The 18,213-nt window shown below is 45.8% G+C and overlaps 1 protein-coding gene across 1 annotated transcript in view; it reads right to left on the reverse strand.

Moving 5' to 3' along the window:
* LOC129857773 (R-spondin-2-like) overlaps positions 1-18,213 on the reverse strand; it is a 73,557-nt gene that overhangs the window by 1,675 nt on the left and 53,669 nt on the right. The window lies entirely within an intron of this gene.

Below are 18,213 nucleotides of genomic sequence, written 5' to 3' on the forward strand. Positions count from 1 at the left end.
AATCTGTGCTAATGGAACAGTGTGCGGCGGTACCTCGCTACCCATGGTTCCCTATGACAGAGGCTACTGAACCAAAAGGCAGCAGTTTGGCTGCCAAAAGACACAAATAATATAACGAGGTGTGTGTATGTGTGTGAATAACGGTTGGCTTCGTGTGGTGGTGGTGGTGGGGGCACAATCCTGCTGCCAACCCCTCTGCCCAGTGGCATAGCTCTGCTGGTTTTGAGTAGGTAAGTGATCTGAAGGAAAATAACATCTGATGGGGGGAAAACTAGAGTCAGGCTTGGATGATGAGATGCTATCTGGATCCTGATTTGGCACGGCAAGAAACAAGGCATGCTATGGTTCGCCGAGGGGGGAAAATACTGAAAAATGCTACATAAATGGGTGTCTCAACGGTAGGTTTGCAAAACCTGGCTCCGTGTCCTATTATTGCACTTGTTCATGCCATTTCACTAAGGATAATAAGGCTAAAGTGTGTAATATGTGGCAGAATTACCTCGAATTACCTTCTCATATGGCCTGGCCAGCCATTTCAAGCCACCCCCAAAAAAAGTCTGGTTCAATTGAATATCTCAGCACCACACTGTAAAATATATTTTTTAAATATTATTTCCAAGAAATGGGGACATATAAAATTATTGAAAAGTATCTGTTTTCGCTCTTTTAACGAGAGTAATGTTACGGTTGCACAAATATCAAAGAATTTCACTTCCACATTTCAGAGCCATTTCCTGCAATCAATTCAATCTAGCTAGCTATTATTGGTCACATCGGCCATTCCGAGGGCGAAAAATGACGCTGCCGACGCGCAATATCTTATTGAAAGAAATCCCCTCTTCAGAGCATAAAGAGTTTAAAATCACACCTCATGGGGAAAACATACATCTTGCTCTAAACTTTCTGTGAACTCCAATTGAAAAACATTTACAGCAAATTTGCTATGCTTGTTTCGTAAATGTCTCTTTCGATTCTTTGGGTGAGTTACAGTATGTGAGTTACAGTATGGTTATGACTGTAGTGCATGCATAACGCTCAACCCCTCGTACCTTGACATATTATGTATTTGTCCCAGGTCTGAGGTCTGTCTGCCTCACGTTATTAATATGCTTCTTATATCTCAAAATATCTCATTTATTCCAGGACAATGTGAACTGTAAAAACCAAACGTCCGGAATGTCATCAGAGCTGTCCAAGTGAGCTGATGAACTTTTCTGTTTCTGTTTCTGTTTGACCACTGTGTCCATGAAAGCATGGACTACGCTGGGTTCTATTTCATAACCAGAGTTCTCCAGGCTGACAGCTAGAGGGCAACCAATACCAAGAGAACATAGATCTTCCCCCCTCTGCATCTGATATAAGGCTTATGAGATGGCACATCATATCAGGGTCTGTCTCTTTCACATTTAGCATTTACCAGGGCGTAACACAGAGTGTGAAGTGAATACACAACGCTTTTATGATGGTTTATTTACAACCAATGTAAACACTTTAGATGATTATGCAAGCCAGAGTTCCTAGAATTATTATTTTTTATTTACTAGGAAATAAATGATTAAGAAGTGAACTCAATTACTTTCCAAACAAGGAACAAATTCATAAATCTTAGAGCGAGTACAGATCATTTGTCTTGGAAGGAACAGAAATCTTCAAATAATTTGAGCTATTTTTGTTTTACCCCACGCTGACCCAGAATTTAAACTTACTGCCAAAATTGAAGAATGGCTTTCATTTCAGAAAATACTTTTACTATTTTTTCCCCCATTTTCTTTTCAGTTTTGGCCACATGTCGCATCACTTCTGCAATCCTTAATTGTATGTTTTTTTTGTAGATAAAATCTGCCAACTAAAGCTTTGTATGTGGACGGGTTCATAGAGTAAATTTAACAAACAAACAAAACATTATAAGCAAATATAATGTTATAAGCAAAAAAAGTTTTGATACATTATCACTGTATGTGTATTATAGACATAGTGTGTGTGTGTGTGTACATAGTATTTGTGCCTGTGTGTGAGTAAGCCCAATCTTGGTCTCACTGCATGAGCCAGGTCTAGTTCTGGTAAAGTTCTTGCTACCTGAAGAAAGCTCTGGAGTGCGCTCCAAGCCTGTATTGTATCTGGGTGTTTGTCTAAGACTAGGCTATGTACATGTGTGCCTGGGTGTGTACACTCTTCTATATCAGCTCAAGGTCTTTGAGAAATGTGTCTCGGACCTTCTAATGTCACATACAATCTTATCAGCTGCCAAAGCACCTGGGTGATGCAGATTAGACTTCCCTACATGCACTGGGGTGGGAGTTCCACCCTGACCTCTGCTGACTGGGACATTCCAAGACAAGTCCGGTTGAGATCCATCACTTACCATTTCGCTTTCACATCTCTCTCTTTCCCTCTCCCTCATTCACATCTCTCTCTTTCTATCTCTGATGGTGGTTGAGACATAGCCAGATATCCCAACAGGAATGCTGTTCTGTAGGCCTGTTGTAGTAACAATAACACTATGCTATCTCTCAGGAGATATGCCCATGGCACTCTGTTGCGGTCCATTCAACTTGTCTAATTGAATAGCATTTTACACAGGGGTGAAAGACGGAGCCAAAACTCCCTTCACCTATCTCCTAATCGAATATCTTTGTTTTTCGAGAACCGAATAAACCGGAGAAAATGTATTCCTTACGATGAGTGAGTGTTTGAATTATGTAATAAATAACGTTATATTTTTCCATCATTAGGTTCGTGTTCTTCACGCTGCCAAGAATGGGCTCAGTTCAATGAGGACATTGACAAAAACAGACCTCGATAGAGAGAGAAAAGAAAAGGGATGATTATTTCGAAATACAGACCTGGTGGCTGCCACTGTGGAAGTGTGTACCTGCATGCAAATCTATAGTCGCTGAGGCCATGACCACTGTGTGTGTGTGTGTGTGTGTGTGTGTGTGTGTGTGTGTGTACTGACTGACTGGCAGCACGGCCAAGTGACTTCATCCACCCAGTGCTCGGGCTCCAGCAGGCAGTGCACCAATCGAAGGCCTAACCTTATCTGCTCCGCTTGCGGTTGGAGGAAATCGATGGCACCAACCTCGAGAAGGCATTAAGACGAACGGTAAATGTGTTCCTCCTCTTGAAGTGAACCCTCTCCACTCCTTTTGTTACCTCATCCCGCCAGTAAACGCCGCCATCATCCCGAGACCATCAATTAATCTGTTTCTTAGGAGAAGGGGGTTGAGGGTAGGGGATCAAAACAATTCCGAAGAAGATTCTGGTGGATTTAGTACGGAAAAGCTGGAACTTTGCTTCATAAACATGCCAAAGCGAAAGCCATTATTTGTGAGGGTAGGAGGGGACTACTGGCGCCAGCGAGATTTGATTTCAGTGGCAGAAATTGGATTAGCAGCCATTAAAGGCCTCCTCACACATACATTTATAATGCCGTGAAGGGGAACGTATCTGTAGCCAGCTCCTCTCACTCGCACCGACGAGCTCTTCTGTCTGGAAGAAGATACCCACACTGTCCATTGAGTGCATGTAAAATGGTAAGGACATGTGGTGAGCCAAGGTCTACAGATGTTCAGATGTTCAGATATGATCTAAAAGTGACAGAGAGTTTAGAGAGTGAGTAATAGAGAAGAGGGGGAAGAGGAGGAGGATGATAATGAAGAAAAGTAGCGGGGGCTTTTGAGTGACAGTGTATGAGAGAGAGAGATAGGAAAGAGGGCGAGAGAAGGGGGAGAGGGAGAGAGACAAAGATGGAGGGAAATTTGGAAAAAAGGGGAAATAGTTGGGAATTGGGAAAGATAGAGATGTGCCGGCGAAAAAGAGAAAGAAAAAAACACCCTCTTTGTCCAGAGAGGATAATCTTTTATGAGAACAAGTCCATCTTGCCAACCGGATGACAAGAGCCTATCTGCACAGCGTCATTTAGCCTAACAAGATTACTCTGAATCGTACTTTCTCTTCTCTTTCTCATTCTCATTCTCTTTCCCCCAGTGCTCTGCTTCCAATCACCCATCCTGCTTAGCAGGGATGATTTAAAACACATGCATTCCGATTGAAAAAGCTAATGTTGGGATTAGGTGGGTCATTATTTTCTCATCTATGCGGCGGAGGCTCTGTCGGGAGATTAAGCAGCAGGTTAGTCCACCGGTCCCGCCTTTGAAGCTCCATTTCACTGACAATAAGTCAGATCGAAAACCCAACTTGGAGATGAGCAGGGAGAAGCCCCGGAAAATAATGCATGACTGACACAGTGATTAATCTGCCCGATGGTTAATATGGAGTTGGATTTTTTTTCCTCCGTCGAGCTGCTGAATGACTGTGACAAAGACAATGGAACGTTCCCCAGGATCGCTATCCAGGAATGGTCCGGTATCCAGGAATGGTCCAGTGTTGAGGGCATCGCACTGTCTGACGATGAAACCATTCAGTAAACTTCCAGTCCATGCTCGGTCAGTTTCTGATCTGTCAACACTGAGGATGCATACTTAGAGACTTTGCTAAATGAGAGAGCTACCCGCTAACACCACATCGCTAACAACCTTAACATAGGCAAGCCGGCAGACCAGGCCCCAATTTTGGAAATCAAAACAAAACTTCTGCAGAGTCACTCAAAACTGTGCTCCCCTGAAATGGTACCCCTCTCCGGGTTAAAATTGGCGCTTGCTCACCACCTCTGGCTCTACTTTACGGATGGTGTCACTATGGCAACGTCAGAGGGCCACGCAGAGCGCAGGCGTGATGACTAGTCCGCTGTGTCTGATACACCCGAAACTCAAGAGAGAGCTGCACAACATCATCTTCCCCCGACTGACTCACACACACACACACATCTGGGCCTAAATACATGGAGCTGCTACCCCGCGGAACCTTCAGAAAAGGAGGAATAATTAGCTTTAGTTAACTCTAACGAATGGCTAAATGTTGTTTCATTTCTGACGAGCAAAATAAAAAAGCTCTGTCGTTATGTGTGTGTGTGTGTGTGTGTGTGTGTGTCAGTGGTTGAGCGTGCGTGTGCGCCTGTGTACATGCTTGCTTGCGTGCCTGTGTGTGTGTGTATGTGCACGTGCATGTGTGAGGCTCTGCTAGTGTGTGTGCTGGTGCGAACGGGTGTGTGTAGGTGTGTGTCTGAGTGTTAGCAAGCTGTGGATAGCTGTAGCAAACCAGGGGGTGGTGAAAAAGGAGACCGGGGGTCCAATTAAACATTCAAGGGGACTATGGGTGGAATATTACATATTTATCATCCTGGCTGGAATAATAGGGCAGATGTCAATTACGTTCCACTTCAGTCACATAGCAGAGGAGAGGGTGGGGCTCTCATTCTCATGCTTTCATTGCGGTGTGTCTTCCATTTTCAGATCACAATAAATTATTTGATCGCACTCATTCATTTCATTGAATCAATTTCCTGTCAATATTTCCTGCATGCCTTAGAAAGGTGCCTTGGGGGGGGGTAGAAACAGAATCATCGATCTTCATTCCATCGCACAGTTTACATATCAATTGATAGATGCAGGGTAATTCCCTAATCAAATGAACCATTTTAAACAGGGAAACATGGTGCCGACTTGGTTGCATTCTTGACTCTCCCTTTGTTTGGAGTAGAAGCACATTGATTGCCTCTGCGATTCATTATCTTACGCCATGCCATTAAGCAGTAAAAGCTCATAAAAACAGGACTTGGCAGTGCACTTTTACACACTCTGCCTTTGCCTTTTAAAACCAGCCTTGGCACCCTTTAACTAAAGAGAGTGAAGAACTCCCACTCCAGAGCACCCCAATTCTGTCCCTTCGTAAAACCCCACCTACCCAGTCTTAACTGTACACTTTTAAAAGCACGCTCGCTAGCACCCAGAGACAAAACATACGTAGTCCTGCCATGGAGGTGACCTCCTCACACTAAGGATTAAACAAACTGTTGGATGGAGCATTTGTTTTTCATTTCAGGATGGTGAAGATGCATTTCCTGCTGGGGGTGTTGAGTGGGCCTGGGGCCGGGGCCCAAGGTGGGGAGCAGAGCAGGTAGGGGGCAGGCAATACGTGTTCTGGGTGGTGGGAGGTTCTCTGGATCTCTGGACGCTTTTGTGGGGCCACAAGGAGGAGGGTTCTTCTGCTAACGCTCACGGTGCCGTCTGGAAGACCCTTCCTAATACGCGCACACACAAATTGTGTAATATATACTGTACTCACACTATCATGAGCCCCGCTGAGTATGTATGCATTATGGTGCATACACACACAAGCACGCACGCACGCACGCACGCACCCACACACGATGAAGTGTATCCTCTTCCAGACAGAGGGGCTCACATACACTGAAATAACAAGGCTGTGTCAACAGTGCATTATACATACATAAAGAACATCATGTCTGCATTGTGAGGACGCCAAGGGGGCATAACGGGCGACCCAGAGTCTGCCACACACAGCCTGTCTGTCTGGGGCATGTGTGTGTGCTCTCCTCTCCCTGGCTCCCTGGCCTACAACAGCCCCTCTGGTCTACCCCCCCTTCCCCCACCACATACACACACACCACAACTTCCCCCTGGGGCCTGGGGGGGGATCTAAGAGGAAATTGTCCAGCATGATTCACTGCTTTATACCTAATTTCTCCACCATGTCCCTTCATCCCACTATCCTCCACTTCATCCTCTTCTCCTCTGGGAAAACGGAGGGGAGGGGAGGAAATCCCCCCCCCGTGTCTGGACACAGAGCACAACTGTCCCGTAAAGAGGAACTAGGCCCTAACGAAGAAGGAGCCAAGCTAAGTCAGACGGGCTTAGACACTAAACCAGAGAGAGGGGCTGTGGGGATCACAGCACAATCCCCGTGCTATAGCGGACGACAAGGGACTATAGGATATAACTTTGTTTTTGTGTTTGCATAAGTCTGGACGGTTTTCACCCCATCTCCTTCGACAATGCAATTACAAAGACTCAAAACACTACAAACCATTTTGTAAAATGTTGTGTATTTTCGACTAGACAAAGTCTATTTTGAGCCTTGACGTCTCAGTCTGTTTGATGTCCTAGCAGAGCTCCTGTTGTGTGTGTGTTTTCATTAGAGACCCAGAGCAGTCCATTCTCAGTAGTCCCTGATCCTCACTAAGGCCCGAGCTCCATCAGAAGCCTGTCAAGCGCCAGTCAAGCAGACAGCTGACTGAAGCTGACAGCTCTTACAGATCCTGTATCATCCAGCTATAGGCTGCTGTTGTAGTCTCTTCTCCTCTCCTACCCAGGCGCCAGCCATCTCCCTGTCTGTCAATAATACTCCCAATACCCCTCCACCCACTCAAAGACAAACAGGGGGATTTCCTGACGTCTTAACATAGGAAAACATTTGATGGGTTTGTTCTTTGGCCTCCTTTTGATTACAGTGAAATTTCCATTCCGATGGCCGTTTCAGGGTCTCGCCTCGAATAAGAGAGAGAGTTGTGTATTTCAGGCACCAACATCCTTCCAGAGAGGTATGACGGTAAGGAGACTTGTATGATGCTCATAGAGTGACTCGTGGTCCCATTCAACCGCAATACCCAGCCTCAAGGCCTATTGGGGTGGGGGTTATGATCCCAAAGTCTGCCACCAACGAAGCAAACTAGGTGCACTTTACAGGGGATTTTAAACATCAACGATAGGGCCCCTGGGATTGGTCAAACTCCCTTTGGAGTAATTCACATAGAAGTCTGAGAGGTTGGATGACTCTATGGTTTCTCAAGTTTTTCCCTTTTGTATATACACAATCAAATTTCAAATCATTTGAAAATGTTATTTGTCACATGCACCGAGTACAACAGGTGTAGACCTTACCGTGAAATGCTTACTTACAAGCCCTTAACCAGCAATCCAGTTTTAAGAAAATAAGAGATAAGAAAATATTGACTAAATAAACTAAAGTAAAAAAAAGTAGCTCAATGAAATAACAATAATGAGGCTATATACAGGGGGCACTGGTAAGCTTTTTTCGGTCAAAAGAGACGGTGGCAGAAACATTATGTACAAAATAACACACAAAATAGCACAATTGGTTAGGAGCCTGTAAACGGCAGCCATCCCCTCACCTCAGCCGTGTAATAAAACACGTATTACAGTTACAGACAGTCGGTTGCTGTCTCCTCAGAGCCCATGGTGTATTGCTTTGGTGTGTTGAGTTGAGTACAACCTTTATGAGCCGGCTTCTACTTAAGTGCTCTGCTTCTCCTTCCCTGTATTTGTCTGTGTTCACAAACACTGACACACACACACGTATGCTCGCTCGCTCGCGCGCACACACGCACGCACGCACGCACGCACGCACGCACGCACGCACGCACGCACGCACGCACGCACGCACGCACGCACGCACGCACGCACGCACGCACGCACGCACGCACGCACGCACGCACGCACACACACACACACACACACACACACACACACACACACACACACACACACACACACACACACACACACACACACACACACTGAGAAGCAGCTGGCAGGCCTGTACTTGTTGCTTTGTTGTGTCTGTGTGTCTGTTCCCTGGGTCCAAGCTCCTGGACATGAGTGGGTCAAAAGCCGCAGCCTCTCTCTGTGAAACGTCAGGTTCTAATTAAAAGCTGTGATGTCTCTATAAAGACCAGGCCCGCTAGAGATGGATGGAGAGAAGGAGCGGGGGGGTAAAGAGAAAGAGGGGGGGGGGGGGGAGTAAGAGAAAGAGGAGAGAGAGTGGGAGGGGGGAGGTAGAGGGGCTTCTGGTGGCTGAGCCGGTGCAACTGTGCACCAGATGTTCCTAGCCGGCTCCGTTCCCTTCTCCTTACAGCCAGCACACTCAAGGGGGCGGACGCGGGCACGCCGATGTTCCCCTCGAAAATGTGCGCCACTACCACCACGCTAAAATGTTCTCCTGTGTTGTGTGCACTGCACATTGTCTGTCATTCCGATTGTCATTGTCATATAGTGCTTGCATGTCTGAAAGATGTGTGTATGTTTGAGTAAGAGAGAGAAGACAAGGGAAGAGTAGAGGAGATAAACATAAGCTACTTTTCTGTACGTAGGCAAGTGTGTGTGTGTGTGTGTATGTGTGTTTGTTTGTTAATACGTGTGTGTGTGTTGGTATGCTATGTGTGGTCTGTATGTGGCGATGAAAGCGTGTGCGGGCCAGAGTCAGAGAACTGGAGGTCTGGCAGGCAGAGATGCATCCCGGGCAGGGGCCACTCTGGGGCCTTTAGGGCCTTTCACAGGAGCCATGGAGAAGGTTACTTACATTTGAACTCATCAACTCAATGTGAGTCTGTTGAAGCACCTAAGACTGCCTCAGGTCTCAGCTCTAGATACAGAAACCACTGACAAACCACCAATGCCCTAAAACCTCCAATGAACCCTCAGCAGAGAACCTGGCTTAACAAACCCTAACGATGTCGTGGACAACATCACACTGTGACAGTACATTTCTCCCATTTGTGAAACATGTTGATGGGGACTTGAAACGTTTTCCTTCTGCTCTGCTCCCCCTCCAGTGTGCTGCCACTTTGTTTGTTTGTGTACGTCTGTTTTTGATGGGGCTGTCGCTGTTTGGGCATATACCGCCTCATTTCCTCCCAGCCAGAACCTCAGACAGGGAGGCTTTCCTGAACAGTGTGTCATCGCTCCATGCACACCGTCATGGACAGACACACATACTTGCTTACATACACACTGTCACAAACAAATCAGAGACCTAGTCAGGCTACTTCGTGACATACAAACCATCTTGATTAAACCAATTTAATAGTCCGCTGTTCCATGGATGTTTCATCATATAACGTATCAGATTTCATGTTAACACGTCCCTAAACGTTATCGACCTTATGGCAGAAAATAAAGCAATAATTAATATGGTCAACGCCGTTAAAATGAATGGGGGGAAAAAAATGCCTGGGGTTTCCATGTTGTAATGTGACTACATGCGCCTAGAGAGGCCGTTCGGTAAAACGACTAGTTTGTCGGGCCAAAGTGTGGGAGAAAAAAAGCCTTACCCCCCCCCCTCGTTCTTCCTGCTTGGAACCGACCAGATGACAATAACGTGGAGTATGGAGCCCCAGTGAGCACTAATGCACCCCCTCCTCCTCCTCCCTTCTCCTCCACCCCCCCTGGTCTTTGAAAGGCCTCCACATGTTTATGGCTCATGCCTGTGGTATGACGATGGATTCTCCATATAAAAGCCAGCAAGGATCATGGGGTGTTTCAAATATTGCTCTCCGAAGACAGTTGCTGACAAAATGACAGTGGCCATATTTATTTTGGTCAGGGAGCAGGGCACTTTGTGGGGAGTTAATCAGAGACTCCCTCCTCCGAAGCCTCCTTTGAGGAACGCAACCACGGGCATAGAAGGACCGGAGACTACTGGTAATGACTTTCTCCTCCTGTGGAAGATTTAACACTGCGAAAATGCTCGAGAGGCAGTAAAATGAACCCAAAGTTTGGTCAGGGAACCGTCAGAATAAATCAGTATAAATCAAGTGTTGATTGGCTGTCCAGACATGCGCTTGGATAATCCATTTCCATCCGGGTTAGGAGATGCAACGAATAGTATAATAAGTGCTTATAGGAAAAGGAATGATCTATGGCACCGACTGGTGGGGACTGAGGATGACCGAAGCAGAACTTCTGTGTTCATTTGTGAGTACGACCGCAGCGTTGGCTATAACTGCCATTGGCCCAGGGCTGCAGAGGTCCCGGCCAATCCAATGACAGGTTGATGTCTTTCCTTCTGACCTGTGATCCTCTATCTGAGTCTCAGAAACACAGCAGTAAACGCTCTCTAACCTCTCTACCTCGCCATTCTAATATATTCCAAATCTCAAGCTCAGAGGTAAAATTAACGGCACACGACGCTCAACGACGTCCTCATTATCATCGAGAGCTACCTGTTCCTGAATATCCTGACTCATCACATCTTAATGAATAACCTTAATGAATCATTTCAGATACATTACGTGTCACCAGCTCTGAAGAACAGCGGTGAATGGTAGATGTCAGAGGTGGACAGAGCTGCCCTGTGTCTGCGAGGAGAGGGCGAGGCGGGAAGCATCAGGGCGCGGCACTCCTGAAGGCCCCACTTCGTAGCTACCGTGTCGGCCGTGCCGAGCGGGCTAATTAAATGAAGATTAGGCCGTGGCTCTCATAGTCACAACAGGATGCCGAGTGGGGCACGCATAATCACTCTGACAGGCCAGCACCCAATTAGTGCTCTCTGTCTGCCCTGGGAAAGCACTTGGCGGCCCACTCCCGCTGGCGGGAAATACATTTATCTGGATTTTCCGTGATATTACCCGGGCCGGAGATCCTCTGTTAATCATCGGCCCCATTCCGGATCGGCCACGGAATCATCAGGACTCAGGAATCATCATCTACAAATCATTATTTTTCTTTCCTGAGAGCAGTTAAGAGTTTTGGTTGCGTGTGGTGGCCGAGGCAGAGCACTTGCTGTTTGGTTTGGACGAGGCCTGTCCCATGAACTTCTCTGTGGAGGAAAAGGAGCGCACTCCATAAGAGAGGAGTTAGCTCTCCAGTGAAAGTCTGTCAGCCTGTGTTCCGCAAACTGGCATGATGATGGTAGGAGAGGGAGCGGGGAATGTCTGACAGGCACACAAACATCCAGAAATTAGTTGGGGGATATTGGTTTTCCAAACCAACAAATACGGGCCAGAGTCAGATTCGATCAGCGGATAGCCTTTACTAGTACCTAAATCTCTTGGCTTTCTGACCGTAAACAGGCAAATTCTGTGTGACACAGTACACATACACACACACACACACACACACACACACACACTAGAGCTTGTAAGTAAGAACTTGAATGTAAGCTTTTCACTGTATGGCTTACACCTGTTGTATTCTGTCATGTGACAAATAAACTTTGATTTGATTCGACACACACACACACACACAAATCGAGCAAATCCTAGCTTGAGCTTGTTGGTGTCACGGACGGTGTGTGTTACAGACAGGCGGCCGCGCTTCCTCCCAAACGGATTTGGGGCAGTCACACTTCTCAGTGCATCGTTTTACAGGAGGACCAAACCGACCGCCACACATGGTTCCCAGACGGAGACGGCCAGGAGGTCCACAGAGCTGCGTGTTCCCTACAGAACCACACTGCAGAACAACACTGGGGTAGACAAAATCTATAAGACCCACACTAAGAGTTAGACAGAACCTGGTCCACAGCCCTGTGTGTTTATTTGACAACCACACCGGGTTAGCCAGAACCTGTGGACACACTGAGGTGGCTGCTGAGCACCAAGCTACTGCCTATCACTCTGTCAGATTCCATAGCTCTTTAACAGCTGATGAAGACCTCACAGGCCTTCTAGCTTTCATCTAGCCATGTTACTTTATACAGACACTGAAATACTACTAATACTGTATAACAAGTTACAAGTTACCAATACTTTCAACTTTTTTCATAGGCTGTGATGATTTCTCTACGGAAAACAAATGTACAGTACACATGCAGTATGCATTGCACACTTGTACAGACACGGACACACACCCACACGTGGTTTTCCAACGAGAAGCATTTGCTGCCTGGCCAAGGCAAGGCAAGTGCTCGGGCCTGTTCTGAAAAGTTTAGCTAAGTGTGTGATTGATGATAGTGCGATGGAGGGCTTGGCCTCAGATGAGCTCTACAGCAGAGAAGGTTTCTCCTCTTACACACAGGGGAGATCATTATCCCCCACCACACTGGCCTACTACTTCTGCTCCTCTCCACTTCCAGCACAGGTACCTAATCCAATGACCATAGATAATCATTATGGGGTCTCTCTTTCTCTAACAGTCTGCCTTACACTCTCCCTCTCCACCCTGTCGCCATGGTGCCTGGGAGTCTTGCTCGTCTCTCCGTCTTTGTGTGGCTAGAAATGATCCACTCTGGGCTGACTAATAATTTCTTTTGCCGATTTACACAGAAAATGCAAACAAGAGTTACACAAATGTCACGCTTGTCAATGACAACTAGTGACTTCGGCGCCGTCTGTGAATCTGAAAGCGGATTTGCAGAGCAGTAGAAAATTAGCCAATGAGTTTCAATGTCGTGTTTGTGTAAGACCTTACTACTCAGCCTAAATCCAAAAACCAGGGACTACAGAGAGCGTACACATTTAAAGTTGTTTACACAACATCTAATACTATTCAAATGGAATAACCCATCAGTTGGAGGTTAGGAGAAAAGGGAGGGTGGGGCTGACTGCAATGAATTTAAGCAGAAAGAGGAAGTTACAGTGTAAGAGAGAGAGTGGGTGAAAGAGAGAGGTAGAGAGTGAGAGAGAGAAATAGAGAGAGAGAGAGAGAGATGGATATGGAGAGATGTACTTGTTACATCCCTGTTCGTAAACAAGAGTCTGATGACAGGATTAGTGTTTATATATTTTTATGATTGAGGTGAAATCTCCTGAGGGAGAATCCTAATGGCGTCAATACTGAGTAGCCTCAGACTCCAGAGAGAGAGAGGCCCCAAGAGCAGAATTTAGACAGCTGGAAGTGAATAATAAGAACACATACAGTTGAAGTCGGAAGTTTACAAACACTTAGGTTTGGAGTCATTAAAACTTGTTTTTCAACCACTCCACAAATGTCTTGTTAACAAACTATAGTTTTGGCAAGTCGGTTAGAACATCTACTTCGTGCATGACGCAAGTAATTTTTCCAACAATTATTTACAGACAGATTATTTCACTTATTATTCACTGTATCACAATTCCAGTGGGTCAGAAGTTTACATACGCTAAGTTGACTGTGCCTTTAAACAGCTTGGAAAATTCCCGAAAATGATGTCATGGCTTTAGAAGCTTCTGATAGGCTAATTGACATAATTTGAGTCAATTAGAGGTGTACCTGTTGATGTATTTCAAGGCCTACCTTCAAACTCAGTGCCTCTTTGCTTGACATCATGGAAAAATCTAAAGAAATCAGCCAAGACCTCAGAAAAAAAATTGGAGACCTCCACAAGTCTGGTTCATCCTTGAGAGCAATTTCCAAATGCCTGAAGGTACCACGTTCATCTGTACAAACAATAGTACGCAAGTAGAAACACCATGGGACCACGCAGCTGTCATACCGCTCAGGAAAGAGGCGCGTTCTGTCTAGTAGAGATGAACGTACTTTGGTGGAAAAGTGCAAATCAATCCCAGAACAACAGCAAAGGACCTTGTGAAGATGCTGGAGGAAACAGGTACAAAAGTATCTATATCCACAGTAAAACGAGTCCTATATCGACATAACCTGAAAGGCCGCTCAGCAAGGAAGAAACCACTGCTCCAAAACCGCCATAAAAAAGCCAGACTGCGGTTTGCAACTGCACATGGGGACAATGATCGTACTTTTTGGAGAAATGTCCTCTGGTCTGATGAAACAAAAATATAACTGCTGCAGGAGGGATGGTGCACTTCACAAAATAGATGGCTTCATGAGGGAGGAAAATTATGTGGATATATTGAGGCAACATCTCAAGACATCAGTCGGGAAGTTAAAGCTTGGTCGCAAATAGGTCTTCCAAATGGACAATGACCCCAAGCATACTTCTAAAGATGTGGAAAAATGGCTTAAGGACAACAAAGTCAAGGTATTGGAGTGGCCATCACAAAGCCCTGACCTCAATTTTATAGAAAATGTGTGGGCAGAACTGAAAAAGCGTCTGCGAGCAAGGAGGCCTACAAACCTGACTCAGTTACACTAGCTCTGTCAGGAGGATATGGGCCAAAATTCACCCGAGTTATTGTGGGAAGCTTGTGGAAGGCTACCAGAAACGTTTGACCCAAGTTAAACAATTTAAAGGCAATGCTACCAAATACTAATTGAGTGTATGTAAACTTCTGACCCACTGAGAATGTGATGAAAGAAAATCTTAAATAAATAATTCTCTACTATTATTCTGACATTTCACATTCTTAAAATAAAGTGGTGATCCTAACTGACCTAAGACAGGGCATTTTTATTAGGATTAAATGTCAGGAATTGTGAAAAACTGAGTTTAAATGTATTTGGCGACTTCAACTGTACATTGACTATTGGCGGAGTGAGGTCAAAGGTCAGAGAAAGATGGAATGATATCGAGCATTGGAAAGAGAGTACACTGAATACAGTGCCTTGCAAAATGTTTATTTGGATTTCATGTAATGGACATACACAGCATAGTCCAAATTGTTGAAGTGAAATGAAAAAAATAACTTGTTTCAAAAACTTAAAAAAAATGCTATGAAGCCCCTAAATAAGATCTGGTGCAACCAAATACCTTCAGAAGTCACATAATTAGTTAAATAAAGTCCACCTGTGTGAAATCTAAGTGTCACATGATATGTTACATGATCTCAGTATATATACACATGTTCTCAAATGCCCCAGAGTCTGCAACACCACTGAGCAAGAGGCACCACCAAGCAAGCGACACTATTAAGACCAAGGAGCTCTCCAAACAGGTCAGGGACTAAGTTACGGAGAAGTACAGATCAGGGTTGGGTTACTAAAAAATATCCGGAACTTTGAGCATCCTATGGAGCACCATTAAATCCATTATTTAAAAAATGGAAAGAATATGGCATCACAACAAGCCTGCCAAGAGAGGGATGCACAACAAAAAACTCACAGACCAGGCAAGGAGAGCATTAATCAGAGGGGCAACAAAGAGACCAAAGATAACCCTGAAGGAGCTGCAAAGCTCCACAGCGGAGATTGGAGTATCTGTCCATAGGACCACCTTAAGCTGTACACTCCACAGAGCTGTGGGGATGTTTTTCATCGGCAGGTAAATACAGGGAAATTCTTGAAGGAAACCTGCTTCAGTCTTCCAGAGATTTGAGACTGGGACGGAGGTTCACCTTCCAGCAGGACAATGACCCTAAGCATACTGCTAAAGCAACACTCGTCACTGTACTTAGCCACTGTACTTAACCCATTTAAAAGACCCCAAACAAAGCAAAACCTTGAAGCTGAAATCCTCAATAGTGACGCTGCCACGCCCATTTGCAATATTATAACAAAGAAGTTACTGCAAACAACAAATACTGTTTTTTCCCCCTCTGAAATCATTGCATCATATGTACATCAATTGTTTTTACCATGCTGCGCGACGTCTCTTCAGCTTGGCAACAAAAACAATAACAACGGTGGTGGGGTGAACATTGTTGTCACGATTGTTGAAATGGGTGGACCAAGGCGCAGCGTGCGTAGAGTTCCACATTATATTTAATAGTGAAACTTACAACCAAAACAACAACAAATATAACAACCGTGCAGTAATGCAGTGCACAAGGCAACTAAACACAAACAAGATCTCACAAACAGGTGGGAAAAGGCTGCCTAAATATGATCCCCAATCAGAGACAACGATAGACAGCTGCCTCTGATTGGGAATCATACCAGGCCAACGTTGAAAATGAAAAACTAGAATGCCCACCCTAATCACCCTGATCTAACCAAACCAAATAGAGAAATAAAAGGATCTCTAAGGTCAGGGCGTGACAGTACCACCCCCCAAAGGTACGGACTCTGGCCGCAAAACCTGACTCTATAGGGGAGGGTCTGGGTGGGCTTCCAGCCTCGGTGGCGGCTCCGGTGCGGGACGTCGACCCGCCAGCTCTGGTGCGGGGATTGTCGCCGGAAGCTCCGGACAGCGGATCGTCGCCGGAGGAACCGGACCGCGGATCGTCGCCGGGGACTCGGAGGAACCGGACTGTAGATCGTCGCCGGAAGTTTCAGACTGTGGATCGTCACCGGGGACTCCAGACCGTAGATCGTCGCCGGAGGCTCCGGACTGGGATCCGTCGACCGGAGGCTCCGGGCCATGGATCGTCGACCGGAGGCTCTGAACTGGGATCCGTCGACCGGAGGCTCCGGACTGGGATCCGTCGACCGGAGGCTCCGGACTGGGATCCGTCGACCGGAGGCTCCGGGCCATGGATCGTCGACCGGAGGCTCCGGGCCATGGATCGTCGCCGGAGGCTCCGGGCCATGGATCATCGCCGGAGGCTCCGGGCCATTGATCATCTCTAGAGGCTCCGAGCCATGGATCATCATCTTCTGTCACGCTTGTTGAAATGAGTGGACCAAGGCGCAGCGTGCGTAGAGTTCCACATTATATTTAATAGTGAAACTTACAACCAAAACAACAAAGAATATAACAAACGTGCAGTAGTGCAGTGCACAAGGCAACGAAACACAAACAAGATCCCACAAACAACAGGTGGGAAAAGGCTGCCTAAATATGATCCCCAATCAGAGACAACGATAGACAGCTGCCTCTGATTGGGAACCATACCAGGCCAAAATAGAAAACGAAAAACTAGAATGCCCACCCTAATCACACCCTGACCTAACCAAATAGAGAAATAAAAGGATCTCTAAGGTCAGGGCGTGACAACTGTGCTGTTTCCGCCTAATGCAGATTTAATCTTCAACTAAATACAGAATTAGTAATCATAGCCTGGCAAATGAAACAGGACGCCATAAAAAAACATGGCTGGCCAGAGCGACTATGTCATCACTGTGGGTCGGGAGAAATAGAAATTGAAGAACACTTTCCAATCTTCTGCCCCAAATACATATTGGTTAGAGATTCCTTCATCCCCAAATGAAAAATGTAAATGTCCACATTCACAGAACAATCAAACAAAGAGAAACTAATACTCTATACTTTTGGGGGAAAGGTCTGATGTGTATGAGTTTGCAGCACAATATGTCACAGCTTGCCACAAGCTAAAAGAAGAAACATTACATTTGTTTGTACAAATTACTTCAAGTACTATAATAGACCATTTTGTTTCTTGAATTAGATTTCTGAACATGTTTTTCCCCCCAATTCTTATTGTTGTGTATCACTCTGCTTTGGCAACATTGACCTTGTCATCATGCCATTAAAGCATATTGAGTTTGAGAGAGAGACAGAGAGAGACAGAGAGAGAGAGAGGGAGAGTGTGTGTGAGAGAGGTACTTGTCACATGCCTGTTTGTAAACCAGTGAATCTGATGACAGGATTGCTGGGAAATCTCATGAGGGAGAATCCTAATAGCTTCAATATTGAGCAGGTTCAGACTCCAGAGACGAGGAGTAAGTGCACAGAAAGAGACGGCGATGGAGAGAGGGGAGAGAAAGCGGGAGACTGCGAAAGCGCGCGTGCGAGAGAGAGAGAAGTCAGGGTGTCATTGCAGAGGCCAATGGAACAGCTATTAATAAGGCATGTTTATGGCTCTTTCAGCAGACCACCCTG

The sequence above is a fragment of the Salvelinus fontinalis genome, chromosome 6, assembly GCF_029448725.1.
Source record: "Salvelinus fontinalis isolate EN_2023a chromosome 6, ASM2944872v1, whole genome shotgun sequence".
Classification (NCBI taxonomy): Eukaryota; Metazoa; Chordata; class Actinopteri; order Salmoniformes; family Salmonidae; genus Salvelinus; species Salvelinus fontinalis.